This window comes from Podarcis liolepis (genome assembly GCF_965112155.1).
Source record: "Podarcis liolepis genome assembly, chromosome: 8".
NCBI classification, from domain to species: domain Eukaryota; kingdom Metazoa; phylum Chordata; class Lepidosauria; order Squamata; family Lacertidae; genus Podarcis; species Podarcis liolepis.
In genome coordinates, this window is record NC_139560.1 from 71,833,194 (window position 1) to 71,847,505 (window position 14,312).

The following is a 14,312-nucleotide window of genomic DNA, read 5'->3' on the forward strand; positions in this document are numbered from 1 at the left end:
TAAGCTATAGCTTGTTTAGCTTATATGTAAATCCGGTACTGCTCTTAAAATGAAGGCTAGCAGGCAACACTAGACCACTTACTTTCTGCTGTTTTCATCTTTAAAGGTGGGTTGTAGCCATGAACGTCATTGATAGGCTGAGCCTCCAAATAATAATAATAATAATAATAATAATAATAATAATAATAATAATAATAAATTTTATTTATATCCCGCCCTCCCCAGCCGAAGCCGGGCTCAGGGCGGCTAACAACAATAAAACAGTACAAAAGTACAACATAAACAACATTCTAAAATCATTCATTATAAAAATTAATCAGGCTCTGAAGATCTACTTACTGTAAATGGCTCAAGCCCCAACCTCACCCTTCTAGTACATGAATATGAAATTTATTACGGTCAGAGACCAGCTTGTGAAACACAAATGGAACTACAATCCCAATAGCAAAACAAACATTTAAAACAATATACAACAATGGATTTTTAGTTTAAAAGTGTGATAGGCGTATAAACACATAAAAACTTTAAGATAGACTACCTTAGAGAAATGACCCAGAGTCGCCCATGGATCCGAGTTTGGGAATTTTCTTAACAGACTAGATTGAAACAGGGGGTGGTCTGTGCCTAGAGATCTGTGCGCAGAATCTTGCCGCAATCTGGGTCGTCTTGTGGTCTTTGCCTAATGGAAGATCGAAATTTTGCTTTACCGGGAGGTCAGCAAGCCTCACCAGCAGGGGGTCAATGATTTCTCTACATGCCTCATCGTAAAAGGGACATCTAAAAAATATGTGTTCAGGGCTTCCTATATCCCCCAATGGACAGGCACAAATTCTCTGGTCATATGGGACTTTTTTTAAAGGATCCTTCCAAGACCGGTGAGGGCAGAGCCGAGCTTCTGGCAAATTTAAAAGCCCTTCTTGCATTTTTGGATACAAGAAAAAAGAGGTATGCTGCTGGAGCAGCTATATAGCTAGTGATTTCTACAATTTTGTAATCGGAGCACCTTAAACAGTCCTATTGTCTCTCGGTGTCTATAATTCTTTGCCTAACCATAGCTTTTGCTTGGCCCAAGCCCAGACTTAGAACACCCTTCTAGTATTCTCCAGGTCACCAGTATGGCAGAAAAGAACAGCCCCATGTCATGTATATAGAGCCGCCAGTATATTTATATATACCCTAATGTGTGATATGGGTGATAGGCATAGACTTTGTGGCATGGGGCTGTGCAGATGAAAAAAGGGATGTCCTATTCAACAACAACAACAACAACAACAACAACAACAACAACAACAACAACATGATTATCTATACTCCACCCATTTGACTCAGTTGCCCCAGCCACTCTGAGCAACTTCCAAAAAAAAAAAAATCTTCCCTATACAGTGCTGCCTTCAGATGTCTTCTAAAAGTTGTATAGTTACTTATCTCCTTAGCTCAACATTTCTTTGATGAAAATAGGGATGTCCTACCATACCGTCCAACATTTTTCTGATGAAAATAGAGACGTCCTTAGCAAAAGTGGGACATTCTGGAATCAAATCAGAAACCGGGATGGCTTCTGTAGATCCGGCACTGTCCCTGGAAATTAGGAACGCTAGGAGGGCCCATCATTGTCACTTCTGATACCACAAATCCAGAGTCATTATTACAAAGAGTTCAGAAGCATGGACAGTCCTGGGGATGCTAGGCTCTTAGGGGTGGGGAAATCAACTTGAATGTCAGACAATCACACTTGTGTCTCTCTCGGAGAATGGTGAAGTGCAGATAAAGAAGGAGACAGATTTTTCCCCCTTAATGAAAGGAGAAAGATTTAGGGTACAAAAGCTTCCGTGGCGCTTTGCCCTTCTTATCGTGCTGAACATAAAAGGCAAGCCCTACAGCTCCTACATGCTATTTCAGAGATGCAATGAGATAAGGGCTCTCTGAACGGCTGGCTGGAACTAAGCAGAAACATGCCATAGCGGGGGACTGAATACCGTGAAGCATTCAAAGAGAATGTCAAAATGACTTTTGGAAATGGCTTCATAAAAACAGTAGCAAATGGAACGAAAAAAGTGTGTTTCAGTAGAGCAATGGGTTCTTCTATTTTTCCTTCGGTCTACTTAAAAGCATTTCTATTATTTAGACTTCCTTCCTATATGTATTTTAGTGTTTTCCTACTGGAATCACAAGGTACGTATTTTGAAGCACTCACCCAAACCTGTGATTTAGCTTCCTTGGAACTGCTAGAGAATTTGATAATTAAATATGACTTATGTTTAAAAAATGCCAGCGAACAGCATCTGACATATTGGGGGAAGGCTGGTGCTACCCTTAAGTGTCATCACAATAGCAATGGCAAAGGACAAGGACAAGTAGTCTCTTAGCAATGCTCCTCGTGCACCAAGATAGGATATAAGGGCAGACCAAGAAGTGCTCTGTGTTGTTCTTTTCATCTGAGAAACTCTTTACCACTGGAGACACATTAAAAGACTCTCCACAGACCTAAGTCATGACTGTTTTAGCAGCACATGGATACCCAAATTATCCATTAATTTACTTCTGGTAAGGATGGTGGAGTGATTACCTCATATGCCTTCATATTTGGGGAAGGTTGGTTGAAGATTTTCCACCTAAATAATGCCTTCTACCTTACCTGGCATTCAGTCACAATGTGCTAAGGTCCTATATAGTAAAGGTAAAGGGACCCCTGACCATTAGGTCCAGTCGTGACCGACTCTGGGGTTGCGGCGCTCATCTTGCTTTACTGGCCGAGGGAGCCGGTGTAAAGCTTCCGGGTCATGTGGCCAGCATGACTAAGCCGCTTCTGGTGTGTGTGTTTTTTGTTTTGTTTTGGTGTGTGTGTGTGTGTGTGTGTGTGTGTGTGTGTGTGTTATAAAACCCTTTGCCTCCCCAACACATCCCAGCCACCTCCACTCCTCTATTAAGCAACCCAAAAACTGTTGTACAAGCTTCTGGCTAAAAAGGCTTGCGTCTACCCGCTGCACGATTTTGACAGGGAATTGGCAAGCAATGTGGCATAGTCTTCCTCAAATCTGAATTATCAGAGGCACTTAGCTTCTCTTCCTTCACAAAGTGGTTCTCTTGTCATTTTTAATATTTACCTCACAAAAATATATAGTGTGAAGCCATGCTTTAAAAAGACTGCAGAGGTGATGTTACGGTTGCCAACTTTATTATTTTTCTCCTTTTAACCAGACCTTGGTTAAATATCTTGATCTGCCAACGTTCCTCTCTGTTCTGGGAAACCAAGTGATTTTTTTTTATAGGTCAGGTTGCTGTCAAGCATAGAAACAGGCCGGGCTACTGTTTTCTGGTCAGCTGGCAACCGTAGGTGTTACACCTTTTCTCTTCAATGGCTTTCCACAAAAATAAAAAATAAAATTTAAAGACATCTTTGGCAAACCAGCATTGTCCAACTCTTACCATGCAAAAGAGCCCACAAGTTACCATTCAATTCCATGGATGGTGTTCTTCACACCTGCAACACACCTTACCTCTCTAGATCAGTTCTGAAATTACACGTTGGAGGCAAAAGTGAAACACTCACTCCAAAAAAACCCCCAAAGCACTGGTTCTGAACACATCAATTCCAATTTAATGAGCTTACAAATCAGACTGCAATTCTGTAAGAGGACACAAGGGTCAAGATCCACAATATCAGGATGGAAGCGTGCTTGGAACTGAAGCCCAGCTTGTATTATTTAAACGTGCAGAAACCCAGAAGGTAACCAACACTTCTTCCATCCTTGTTGCAGATCAATGCCAAGATGATTTCCAATTTTGATTGTGTGGTTAAAGACACAGGAGCCTTACAAGGGGGGAAAGTAGGCAAACTTACCATCCTGAGGCTGGAAAACAAACTGAAGGTGCCTCACAAGACGAAATTAATCCGTTCCGCGAGTCTCTTCGTCTTGCAGTTTTTTCGTCTTGCGAAGCACAGCTATTAGCGGCTTAGCGGCTTAGTGGCTATTAGCGGCTTACCGGCTTAGCGGCTATTAATGGCTTAGCGGCTTAGGGGCTTTAAGAAAAAGGAAACAAACTCGCAAGAACTCGCAAGATGTTTCGTCTTGCGAAGCAGGCCCATAGGGAAATTCATCTTGCGGAACGAATCAAAAAACGGAAAACTCTTTCGTCTTGCGCGTTTCTTGTCTTGTGAGGCATTCGTCTTGCGAGGTACCACTGTACACTATAGTCCTGTCACACAGTCATGCTCCAGTTCCTCTTCCCCCTTCACAAAGTGAAGCAGAACTTGCAGTAGCTGTGTTTGCAGCAAACCATTTATTTTTAAAGTGGGGTGGCACACTGTTGACTAAAAGCAAAGGTCTATCAGTATAGGTCCAGTCGTGACCGACTCTGGGATTGCGCGCTCATCTCGCTCTATAGGCCGAGGGAGCCGGCGTTTGTCTGCAGACAGCTTCCGGGTCATGTGGCCAGCATGACTAAGCCACTTCTGGCAAACCAGAGCAGCGCACGGAAACACCACTTACCTTCCTGCTGGAGCGGTACCTATTTATCTACTTGCACTTTGATGTGCTTTCGAAATGCTAGGTTGGCAGGAGCTGGGACTGAGCGACGGGAGCTCACCCCGTCGCGGGGATTTGAACCGCTGACCTTCTGATCAGCATGTCCTAGGCTCTGTGGTTTAACCCACAGCACCTCCCGCGTCCCTAAGGTCCTATATAGCATTGATTAAATCACTGATCCCCCTGATAATGGTCCTTACCATTCCTCTTAGCTCTTCAACCTAGAGTTTTCTAGAGTTGTCCCCCACTTTGAGGTGATTTTTATTGGGAAAGGAGCATTGGAGAAACAGTGAAACTCCTCCCCATGTACCATAGTCCATAGTACCAAAAGACCACAATACCTCAAGGACCATCCTTTTCCCTATGAGCCTACCCGGATCCTGAGATCATCTTCTGAGGCCCTTCTTTGTGTGCCTCCTCCTCGAGAGGTTTGGAGGGTTGCAACATGAGAACGGGCCTTCTCTGCAGTGACTCCCCATCTGTGGAATGCTCTCCCCATAGAAGTTCACCTGGCACCTTCATTATACACCTTTAGGTGCCATGCGAAAACGTTCCTTTTTAACCAGGTCTTTGGTTGATCCGATTTACATCCTATGCCCTTTTAAAATGTGTTGTTGTTGTTGTTGTTGTTTTGTGGGAGGTGGGTGGGCTATTGGGTTGTTGTTTTTATTTTTATTAGGTATTATTGTAGTTTTATATCTTGATTTTATTTTGTGAACTGACCCCCAGGTATAGGGCGGTATATAATTAATAATAATAATAATAATAATAATAATAATAATTTATCCCACCCCAGGCTGCTATTACTGTTTATAAATCACCACATATCTCCTACTGTAACATCCAGTTTGGCCCACACTTTAAGGGCATAGTAAAGTGGTATGGAAGACTAACTTTACACAGATGGTTTCTAAAAACAACTCAGCAACCCCCCCCCCCCAAAAAAAAAACACACCTCTTGTGCTCCTTTCTAGATTATAGTTGTGCCACCCGCTGCGGCACCCCCGAGGCTCTGTGCCCATTGTGACCAAACTGGTCATGCTCTCCTAAATCCACCTCTGCGCATGTGCCTCTTCAGAAAAAGAATGGAAGGAAATTCTTCCTCTTTGGTATGAGAACCCTGGGCATGTGAACCTGCCAAATGCATTTTGCCCCGCTGGCCAATGCCCAACAGCTCCCACAGAGAAGGCATTGAAAGGTGACCCAAGAGTGTCTTAAATCCCAAAATGCCTCAGGTAATTTCCAACCAGTTCTCAAAATTCTCTTTCCTGCCTGGACTAAAAGATAAAATGCCCCTCCAAACAAACAAGAACTCCCAACAGTGTGAAGTAGGTGGTGGGGGAGGAAGGAAGCCCAAGGCTAATCAGGGTCTCCTCCAGAAATTCCTACTCAGCCCCTGAACAAGGAACTACGTAGCAAAGTCCATCCTACAAAGGCAGGGAAGGAGGGAGGGCAGTACAATGAAAATACTGGAAGGTTTTGGGGAGAAACCAGCTTATAAAGCCTGTTCCTTTTTCCTGACTGACCTTTTGCCCCCCCCCATTGTGCCTACTCTCAATCTTCCCTGGGTCAAATCACCTGAGTCTTCTTTTGAGGGGAGTTGGGGTGCTGCAAATTCACCTCCACTCAAGGATGGGAGCAGCGTTGGCTAAGCTAAGTGTGAGGATAGCTCTTGGGCTCAGCACCTTTGGTTGTGGAAAGCAAAACTGTGATGATGTGGTATTCTGAAGACAAAGTGCTCTCTCATTGGGCTTTAACAGAAACCATCAATGATGCAACAGGGTCAGCACACCTGCTTGTTTTGCTGCAAAGTACAAAACCAACTGTTAACCATCTTTTCACAAATGCTTGTTGTGGAGCAGAACAGCAGACTGCTGGAAGGGCAACATTGGCATTGCTCTCTCTCTCTCTCTCTCTCTCTCTCTCTCTCTCACACACACACACACACACACACACACACTCCTGGGTGAGTGGATTCACTCTATTGTCTTGTACTGTAATTACAAACAGATAGTGACTGGTGAGCAAAGCTTTGGCCATGGAGAAGGATAGCAAAGAGGTAAAATGTGGTTCCTCAACCACATTAGCCTTATTTTTTGCTCACCTTTGCTAAACAAAAAGAGATTATGAAGAGCTCCAAAAGAACCTCTCCAAGCTGAGAGAATGGGAGGGAAAATGGCAAATGCAATTCAGTGTAAACAAGTGCAAAGTCACATATGTTGGGGCAAAAAAACTTAAGTCAACATAAATGCACATGATTTCTTCACTGCCAGCGACTGACCAGAAATAAAGCTTTGGGATCATAGAGGACGGCACGATGAAGATATTGACCCAGTGTGAAAAAGGGAAATCCTGCCAATCATTAGGAAAGATGCCGCTAACTTCAAGCCATTATCCAAATTTATGGCGAGACCACATTTTAAATACTGTGTATAATTCTGAGCTCCCTACCCGAAAAAAAGATATCATAGAGTCAAGGCAAGTAAGAAGTGACACAATAGAAGTCAGAAGAGATTAACAGAAGTCCAACCAGAATGATCAAGGGGATGGAATGAAACTCCATGGGGGAAAGTTTCAGAATTTTGAGTTTAGAGACAAGGCAAGCAAAAGGTGACATTACATAAGTTTATAAAATTACACATGGCATGAGAGAAAGGTTTTCCTTCCTCTCTTGACCTCATGGGCAGGCAATGTAGCTGAATGTCATAAAGCTCAGGACAGATAGAGTACTTCTTTATGCCGAATATAGTTAAGCGGTGGAATTTGCTCCCACAGACCACAAACTTTAAAAGAGGATTAGACAAATTCTTAGAGGGCGAGGCTATTAATGGCTACTAGTCATGCTGCCTATGCCCTGCCTCCACAGCTGGAGCCTGTTGGGTTAAGCCAATGGCACATTTAGTCTAGCATCCTGTTCTCAGAAGCCCATGAGGAACCCTGAAGTAGGACCTGAGCACAAGAGAAGTCTCCCCTCCGGCTGTGTTCAGCAGCTGGTATCTCAGTAAGAGGTTTTTCTCTTCACCCACTCTGTCACTCTTTTTAACTGCCCAAAGTGGCTGGGGAAACTCAGCCAGATGGGCAGGGCATAAATAACAAATTATTATTATTATTATTATTAACAGGAGATTCCGGGATCCAAATGGAGAGTCATCTGTACACAAGGCACATGCCCTTCTACTAAGCTGTACTCCCTTGACTTGTCATGTAGCATCCTCGCTGCATGTAGTTTCTCTGTACACTCATGGCTCCATGCAGGAATACACAACCACGAACAACATGGCACATTGCAGATTACCGTGTAACCTCAACTCCCTTCTGTGGCACCCACAAAAGGTCTCTGTAAATGTCCCCTAAGCAGTCTGCAATGCACAAGGGACTGTTTATTCTTCTTATTCCATTCCTCTTTGCACTGGCTTGGCTTCTCCTACACTAAACATACTCCCTAAAACATGGCATTTGAAAGGGTGCCAGAACTGGACACCCTCCCTCCCTCCCTTCTGCTCTGATTAGAGGAAAATTGGCTGAGGGTGGGGACATGCCCAGCATATTTTGTGATCCATTATTTACTGCTCCTTTAGATGTTGTGGCCATTTTGTGTTATGCCACACACCCTGGGGTAGCCATTTTGTGACTGGCACCCACAGCACTTCCTGCAGATTCCAAGTGTACCCAATGGCCCCATCAGGTTGCGACCACTGGTGTATTGTATATAGAGTTAATCTAGAACTCAGCTTCAAATCCCTGATCAGCTATGAAGCTTGTTGGGTGTCCTTAGGTAAGTGATCCTTTCTTCATCTGACCTCCCTCTTACATTGATAATATGGGAGGATGAGTGGATAGATATATGCCACACTGAAGTCCTTATACAAACATAGGGTAAAAAATGCAAAAAAGAAAAGAACACACTGGGAATATAGGGAGTATCCCAGGGAAAAGCTAGCATCTCTTTCCCCTAGGACATTCCCTTGGGCAATTTTGAAAATTCAGCAGTGTGAGGTTCACAAAGCCCACTCTGGCAAATGAATATTAAATAGTACTGGTGCCATCCAGATGAGTTCAAAACTCATTAAAACAATTTCACCCTCTCCTGCGCATAGCCCTCGCACAGCATCGATAATGACTTCAAGATATTTCCAGTGCCTTCAGCAGCAAATGCCGTCAAAGTTTTATAATCAGTTTTCCCACGGGTCTTCCCATCCCACTCAACAGAAAATCTTGGCTGCTTTCAAAGTCTTAACTTTTCATTTAAAAAGCTATCTCTCGTAAGGTGGGAGCAGAATAAAGACGCCAAACTTAGCTTCTTAAGTTAAGTAAATGCAACACACACACACCCCTCAAGAACTTCCCTGTGGCTGCTAAGGGAGAGAATCTGAACAATTCTTCCCAATGATACTTGGCAGTGAGGTATATGTTGCAGGAGTCTTTCCCTCTTTTTAAAAGCAAGCAAGCAAGCAAACAAACAAGTCACCATGAAAGCACAGTTAACATCTATGACGTTTAGATCAAGTGAGAAAACATAGAAAGCATGGGTACACCTTCCAATTTTTAGTCATCTTGTTTTGTATTTGCTTTTGGAGTAGAGGGCAGCTGTGGTGATATCTCAGCCACCAACATTTGCACGTCCTTACAAGACATTATATGTGATATACATTTAAAGCAGTATCATCCTCCTCTCTTTAAAACATCTGACTGGCTTCCACAAGCTTTGGCTGATTGATTGATTTTTCCACAGACAGTAACTCAAACGAAGCACAACTTGGGGAAAAGTTTCTACACTTCCGGAATATCGTGTATGTGTCAGAAAGCAAGCCGGCTAGTTTGCAAAAGCACCCTTTCTTATCGCTAAGGCCACAAACATTACATACGTTAGGGTGTGGTCTAAACTACCAAGCCTCTTGGACTTGCCGACTGGAAGGTTGGTGGTTCGAATCCATGTGATGGGGTGAGCTCCCATTGCTCTGTCCCAGCTTCTGCCAACCTAGCAGTTTGAAAGCATACCAGTGCAAGTAGATAAATAGGTACCACTGTGGCGGGAAGATAAACGGCGTTTCCGTGCGCTCTGGTTTCCGTCACGGTGTTCCACTGCGCCAGTAGTGGTTTAGTGATGCTGGCCATATGACCCAGAAATCTGTCTATGGACAAATGCCAGCTCCCTCAGCCTGAAGTGAGATGAGTGCCACACCCCATAGTTGCCTTTGACTGGACTTAACCATCCAGGGGTCCTTTACCATTGTCCTATAACCACTCAGACTGGGAGCAAGTTCCATTGAACTCAAATGGATTTTTTTTCATGAATAGACATACAGAATTGCACATTTCTGGTGCCAGTTTCTCTGGAGCAGTGGCGTAGCGTGGGGGGTGCAAGGGGGGCCGGCCGCACCGGGCGCAACATCTGGGGGGGGCGCTCGCTGCCTCCGGAGCCGCTGAAGAGCCTTGGGCGCAGGCTGTAGCAGAGCCCCATGTCTCGCGGAACCGACGAGCTGTGCGCGCGTCCGGGCTGAAGGCATCCGGCAGGCAGCAACTCTCAGCGCGGGCCGCGGAGGACGCGCCAGGCAGCCCCTCCTCACAGCCCCGCCGCCGCCGCTGCTGCTGCAGCTGCTGGGCCATGTTGCATTTTCCTCGCCTCTCTGCCCCCCTCCTCCTCCGGGCAAGCGGCGTCGTTTGGGCGGCAGCGCCAGCGGCAACTCGCCTCAGATCGGCAGGTTAGGGGCTAGGGGGGGGGGCCCGCAAATTACTTGCCTTGCCCCGGGTGCTGACAACTCACGCTATGCCGCTGCTCTGGAGCTAAACCAGGTGATCTGGTCATTTAAGCATTACATTTGTACTCCACAAGGTATTGGAACCACTGCACAGAGGAGGTAAGCCAGGACATGTTGACAGTTCAGAATCCTCCTGTTCAGATGGCTCCAGAAAGCCAATTTTATGCCACTACCTCATATAAAGCTCCCAGCTTTGATCCTTTAGTCTGAGCACCTCAGTGCTGTGGGAGGCCGCTAGGCTATCCTCCCACATCCTCCTGCGTACATTTACCTCTGTGCAGAACTGAGATCTCAATCAATCTAAGGTTTCGGACAATTTTTCCTCCACTGTTGATCATGGAAGCAGCTAGGACTTATGTTGCGGGGAGTGCAAACACCCACTTGTCACCATCCTCTGTCTGGCTCTGTCTAGCAGATTCAAAATGAGACGTCCCAACAGGTTGCTTAAAATTATTTTCTTTTGACCCCCAAGTGCTCAGAAAAATCTGTCAAAATCTTTGTACAACGTCTACTTTTGGTACAGTACTGTATTTTTTTTTACTTGGTTTTTTTTGGGGGGGGCAGACCTCCCCCAACTACATCCATGCTCCTGATCTTCTTACTGCGGAACATTCTGATATACAGTGGTACCTCGGGTTACATACTCTTCAGGTTACATACGCTTCAGGATACAGACTTCGCTAACCCAGAAATACTGCTTCAGGTAAAGAAGTTTGCTTCAGGATGAGAACAGAAATTGTGCTCTGGCGGCGCGGCGGCAGCAGGAGGCCCCATTAGCTAAAGTGGTGCTTCAGGTTAAGAACAGTTTCAGGTTAAGTACAGACCTCCGGAACGAATTAAGTACTTAACCTGAGGTACCACTGTACTTCCAAAGAACTCCAAGATCCTGTGCCCTGAGCCAGACAGCAGAAATAGCTCGAAGCTGCAGCAAGCACAGGGAGGGAAGCAGATTTCGATACTTCAAAGTTAAGTTACCTTACGTTTGGAGAGCAGGCCGCAGAGAGGCTTTATCCACATCAGCACCTGTGGCAGGGAATTGATAGCTGGCCGAGCCTTGTATTGGCTATCTCACACTGCAGCTTTAGACTTGCTCTGCCCCTGGAGTGAAAGGAAACAAATCAGGCAGATGGTACCACATGCGTCTTAGTCCCAATAGTTCGATATTAAGTAATTCATTCCAAGCCTATCACAAGTCCAGAACAAAGCAAACAGCTAGGCTCCCCTCTCCCCTTTTCAATGACATACATATATTTGAGCAAAGAAGAAGGAAGATTCATTCCGTGTCGAACTGGGCGTGATGTTCAAACCAACCTTGCATGCAAGAGTGTGTGCGTCCCAAGCGACACAAGAATGGGATAATTCCCGACCCATGGCTGCATCTGCAATTGTGCAACTATTTGTGACCCACAAGTAGATGCATCCCCCTAGATCAGTAGGTCCCAGCTGAATATCACTATATAGGTAAAAGGTAATATGTTGATCGCTTTGTTGTTGTTTTATTCACAACAAAAGAAAATACAAAAGAAAAAGAAAATACATCTAACCAAGAGAAGAAAATTAGAGTATATTTTGTCTTTTTTCATATTTACAGTTATTTATAAAATGCTCTATAAAATGCTATTCACAATAAAGCAGTGAAATGAAAGATAAGATATCAGAAAAAAGAAAAAAACAACAAAGAAAGAGTAAAGAAGTAAAAGAAAAAGATCATAAGTGAAAAAATTTTAAAAGTAGATAAGTACTCACGATACATAGCCGTTTCTCATCTATATTTATATTCAATTGTATAATTTCAAGACGAAATTATGTTGATCGCTTTGTTTATCACGGTATGTTTGTCACTATATAGACATATAGAGGCACAAGCACATCGGCCAGAGAATGTTGGGTGGTGGTGGTGATTGTTACTGAGGAACAGAGGGTCTGTGATCCTTCATAAACTGCTGAATGATAACTCTCACAATCTCTAAGCATTGTCCATTGTGAGTAATAATAATAATAATCTGATCTATGGGCTACCACTAAAACGAGGCTACATTTTAAGCTGTATTCTAACCTATATTTTAATCAACTGTTTGTTTGTTTGTTTAATGTTTTTACTGTATTTTATATTTGGTGTTAGGTCTTGGCCAGGGAGGGCGGGGGTATAAATAAAAATTATTATTATTATTATTATTATTATTATTATTATTATTATTATTATTATCATCATCATTATTATTATTACTACTACTACTACCCTGCCCATCTGGGTGGCTCATAGCAAAATATTAAAAACACAATAAAACATCAAACGTTAAAAACTTCCCTAATAGGGTTCCCTTCAGCTGTCTTCTAAGTCAGATAGTCATTGATTTCCTTGGCATCTGATAGGAGGGCATTTCACAGGGCGGGTGCCACTACCGAGAAGGCCCTCTGCCTGGTTTCCTGTAACTTCACTTCTTGCAGTGAGGGAACTGCCAGAAGGCGCTTGGTGCTGGACCTCAGTGTCCGGGTTGAACAATGGGGGTGGGGATGCTCCTTCAGGTATACTGGGGTTGATGGGAGTTGTAGGGTGCTTTAATAGTTAGAATGTTGTACAAGGACTGGGGCTAGACCTAGACATGTCAAAGAAGTGATTCAGTTAAATGCATTGTAAATTCATACAGGAAAATCCGGTAGGGAAAGATAGGACTCCACAGTGCCATCTGGTGTCACAGTGTTATACTGCATATACAATGCACCTAAAACTCATTTTTCTTCACCAATGTAGCCAAGTCCATAGTATCTTGCTGTTGGGGGAAAGGGGAATCAATTATGGTGATGTGCTAACCCAGTACAAAATTCCCTTGGTTATTAGAAATAAGCTAATATTAGATCATAATGTAATGTGCTCTTTCAAAATAAAATTCAATTCCAAGAAACCAGAAGCTTTTCGGCTGGGAATAGTAACAACGTAAGTCGTGTGTGTGTGTAAATATATGTCTAAATATGTATACAAATGTATGCCACTACGGCAACAAGTAGTACCGACCAAGAAAGAATGTCACTTTAAGTTGTTGGAATATGCAGAGCTAGCAGGTCTACCTAGTAAGACAGGAGAACAAGATGACCAAGAATATAAACAGGATTGGGAAATGTTTGCAGAGTATTTTAAAAATCAGTACAGTGGTGCCTCGCAAGACGAAATTAATTCGTTCTGCGAGTTTTTTCGTCTTGCGAATTTTTCGTCTTGCGAAGCACGGTCAAGTCGCAACTGCACCTCTTCAAGCGGTTTTAAGAAAAAGGAAACAAACTTGCAAGACGTTTTCATCTTGCGAAGCAAGCCCATAGGGAAATTCATCTTGCGAAGTAACTCAAAAAACAAAAAACTCTTTCGTCTTGCGAGTTTTTCGTCTTCCGAGGCATTCGTCTTGCGAGGTACCACTGTATAAACAAGTGAACAGTTTAGCAAGACTTAATTAATCAGTAAAAAGAGTAGAACTTGGTAACTTAGAATATGCAGAAGAGAGGGTAATGAAAAGATACCAGAGAAGGAGAGGAAGGGAAGTTTTCATTTTTCTCCTTTTTACCTTTACTTGTTCTTTTTATTTGTGAAAATGCAAATAAATAAATAAATAAATAAATCACTTTAAATATACATATAGGGTTCATTTGTTAAACCACTCTGGAAATTGTAACTCTGTAGGGAAAACAAAGGTCCGGATAGTTAAACAAAGGATAGCCAACAAAGGTCCGGATAGTTAAAGCCATGGTTTTCCCCGTAGTGATGTATGGAAGTGAGAGCTGGACCATAAAGAAGGCTGGTCGCTGAAGAATTGATGCTTTTGAATTATGGTGCTGGAGGAGACTCTTGAGAGTCCCATGGACTGCAAGAAGATCAAATGCATCCATTCTTAAGGAAATTAGCCTTGAGTGCTCACTAGAAGGACAGATTGTGAAGCTGAGGCTCCAGTACTTTGGCCACCTCATGAGAAGAGAAGAATCCCTGGAAAAGACCCTGATGCTGGGAAAGATGGAGGGCACAAGGAGAAGGGGACGACAGAGG

The 14,312-nt window shown here is 43.6% G+C and overlaps 1 long non-coding RNA gene across 8 annotated transcripts in view; it reads right to left on the bottom strand.

Moving 5' to 3' along the window:
* The window catches only part of LOC310714429, a 176,835-nt gene that overhangs the window by 104,519 nt on the left and 58,004 nt on the right, over positions 1–14,312 (bottom strand). For 2 of the 8 annotated variants that reach the window (XR_014529752.1, XR_014529753.1), the window contains exons 3-4: positions 11,266–11,383; positions 539–679 (exon numbers count right to left, since the gene is read on the bottom strand). This is a non-coding gene — a long non-coding RNA (uncharacterized lncRNA). Of the gene's footprint in view, positions 1–384; positions 680–11,260; positions 11,384–14,312 lie in introns of those variants that run through there. The other 6 variants (XR_014529749.1, XR_014529751.1, XR_014529750.1 and 3 more) reach the window with 4 other exon arrangements.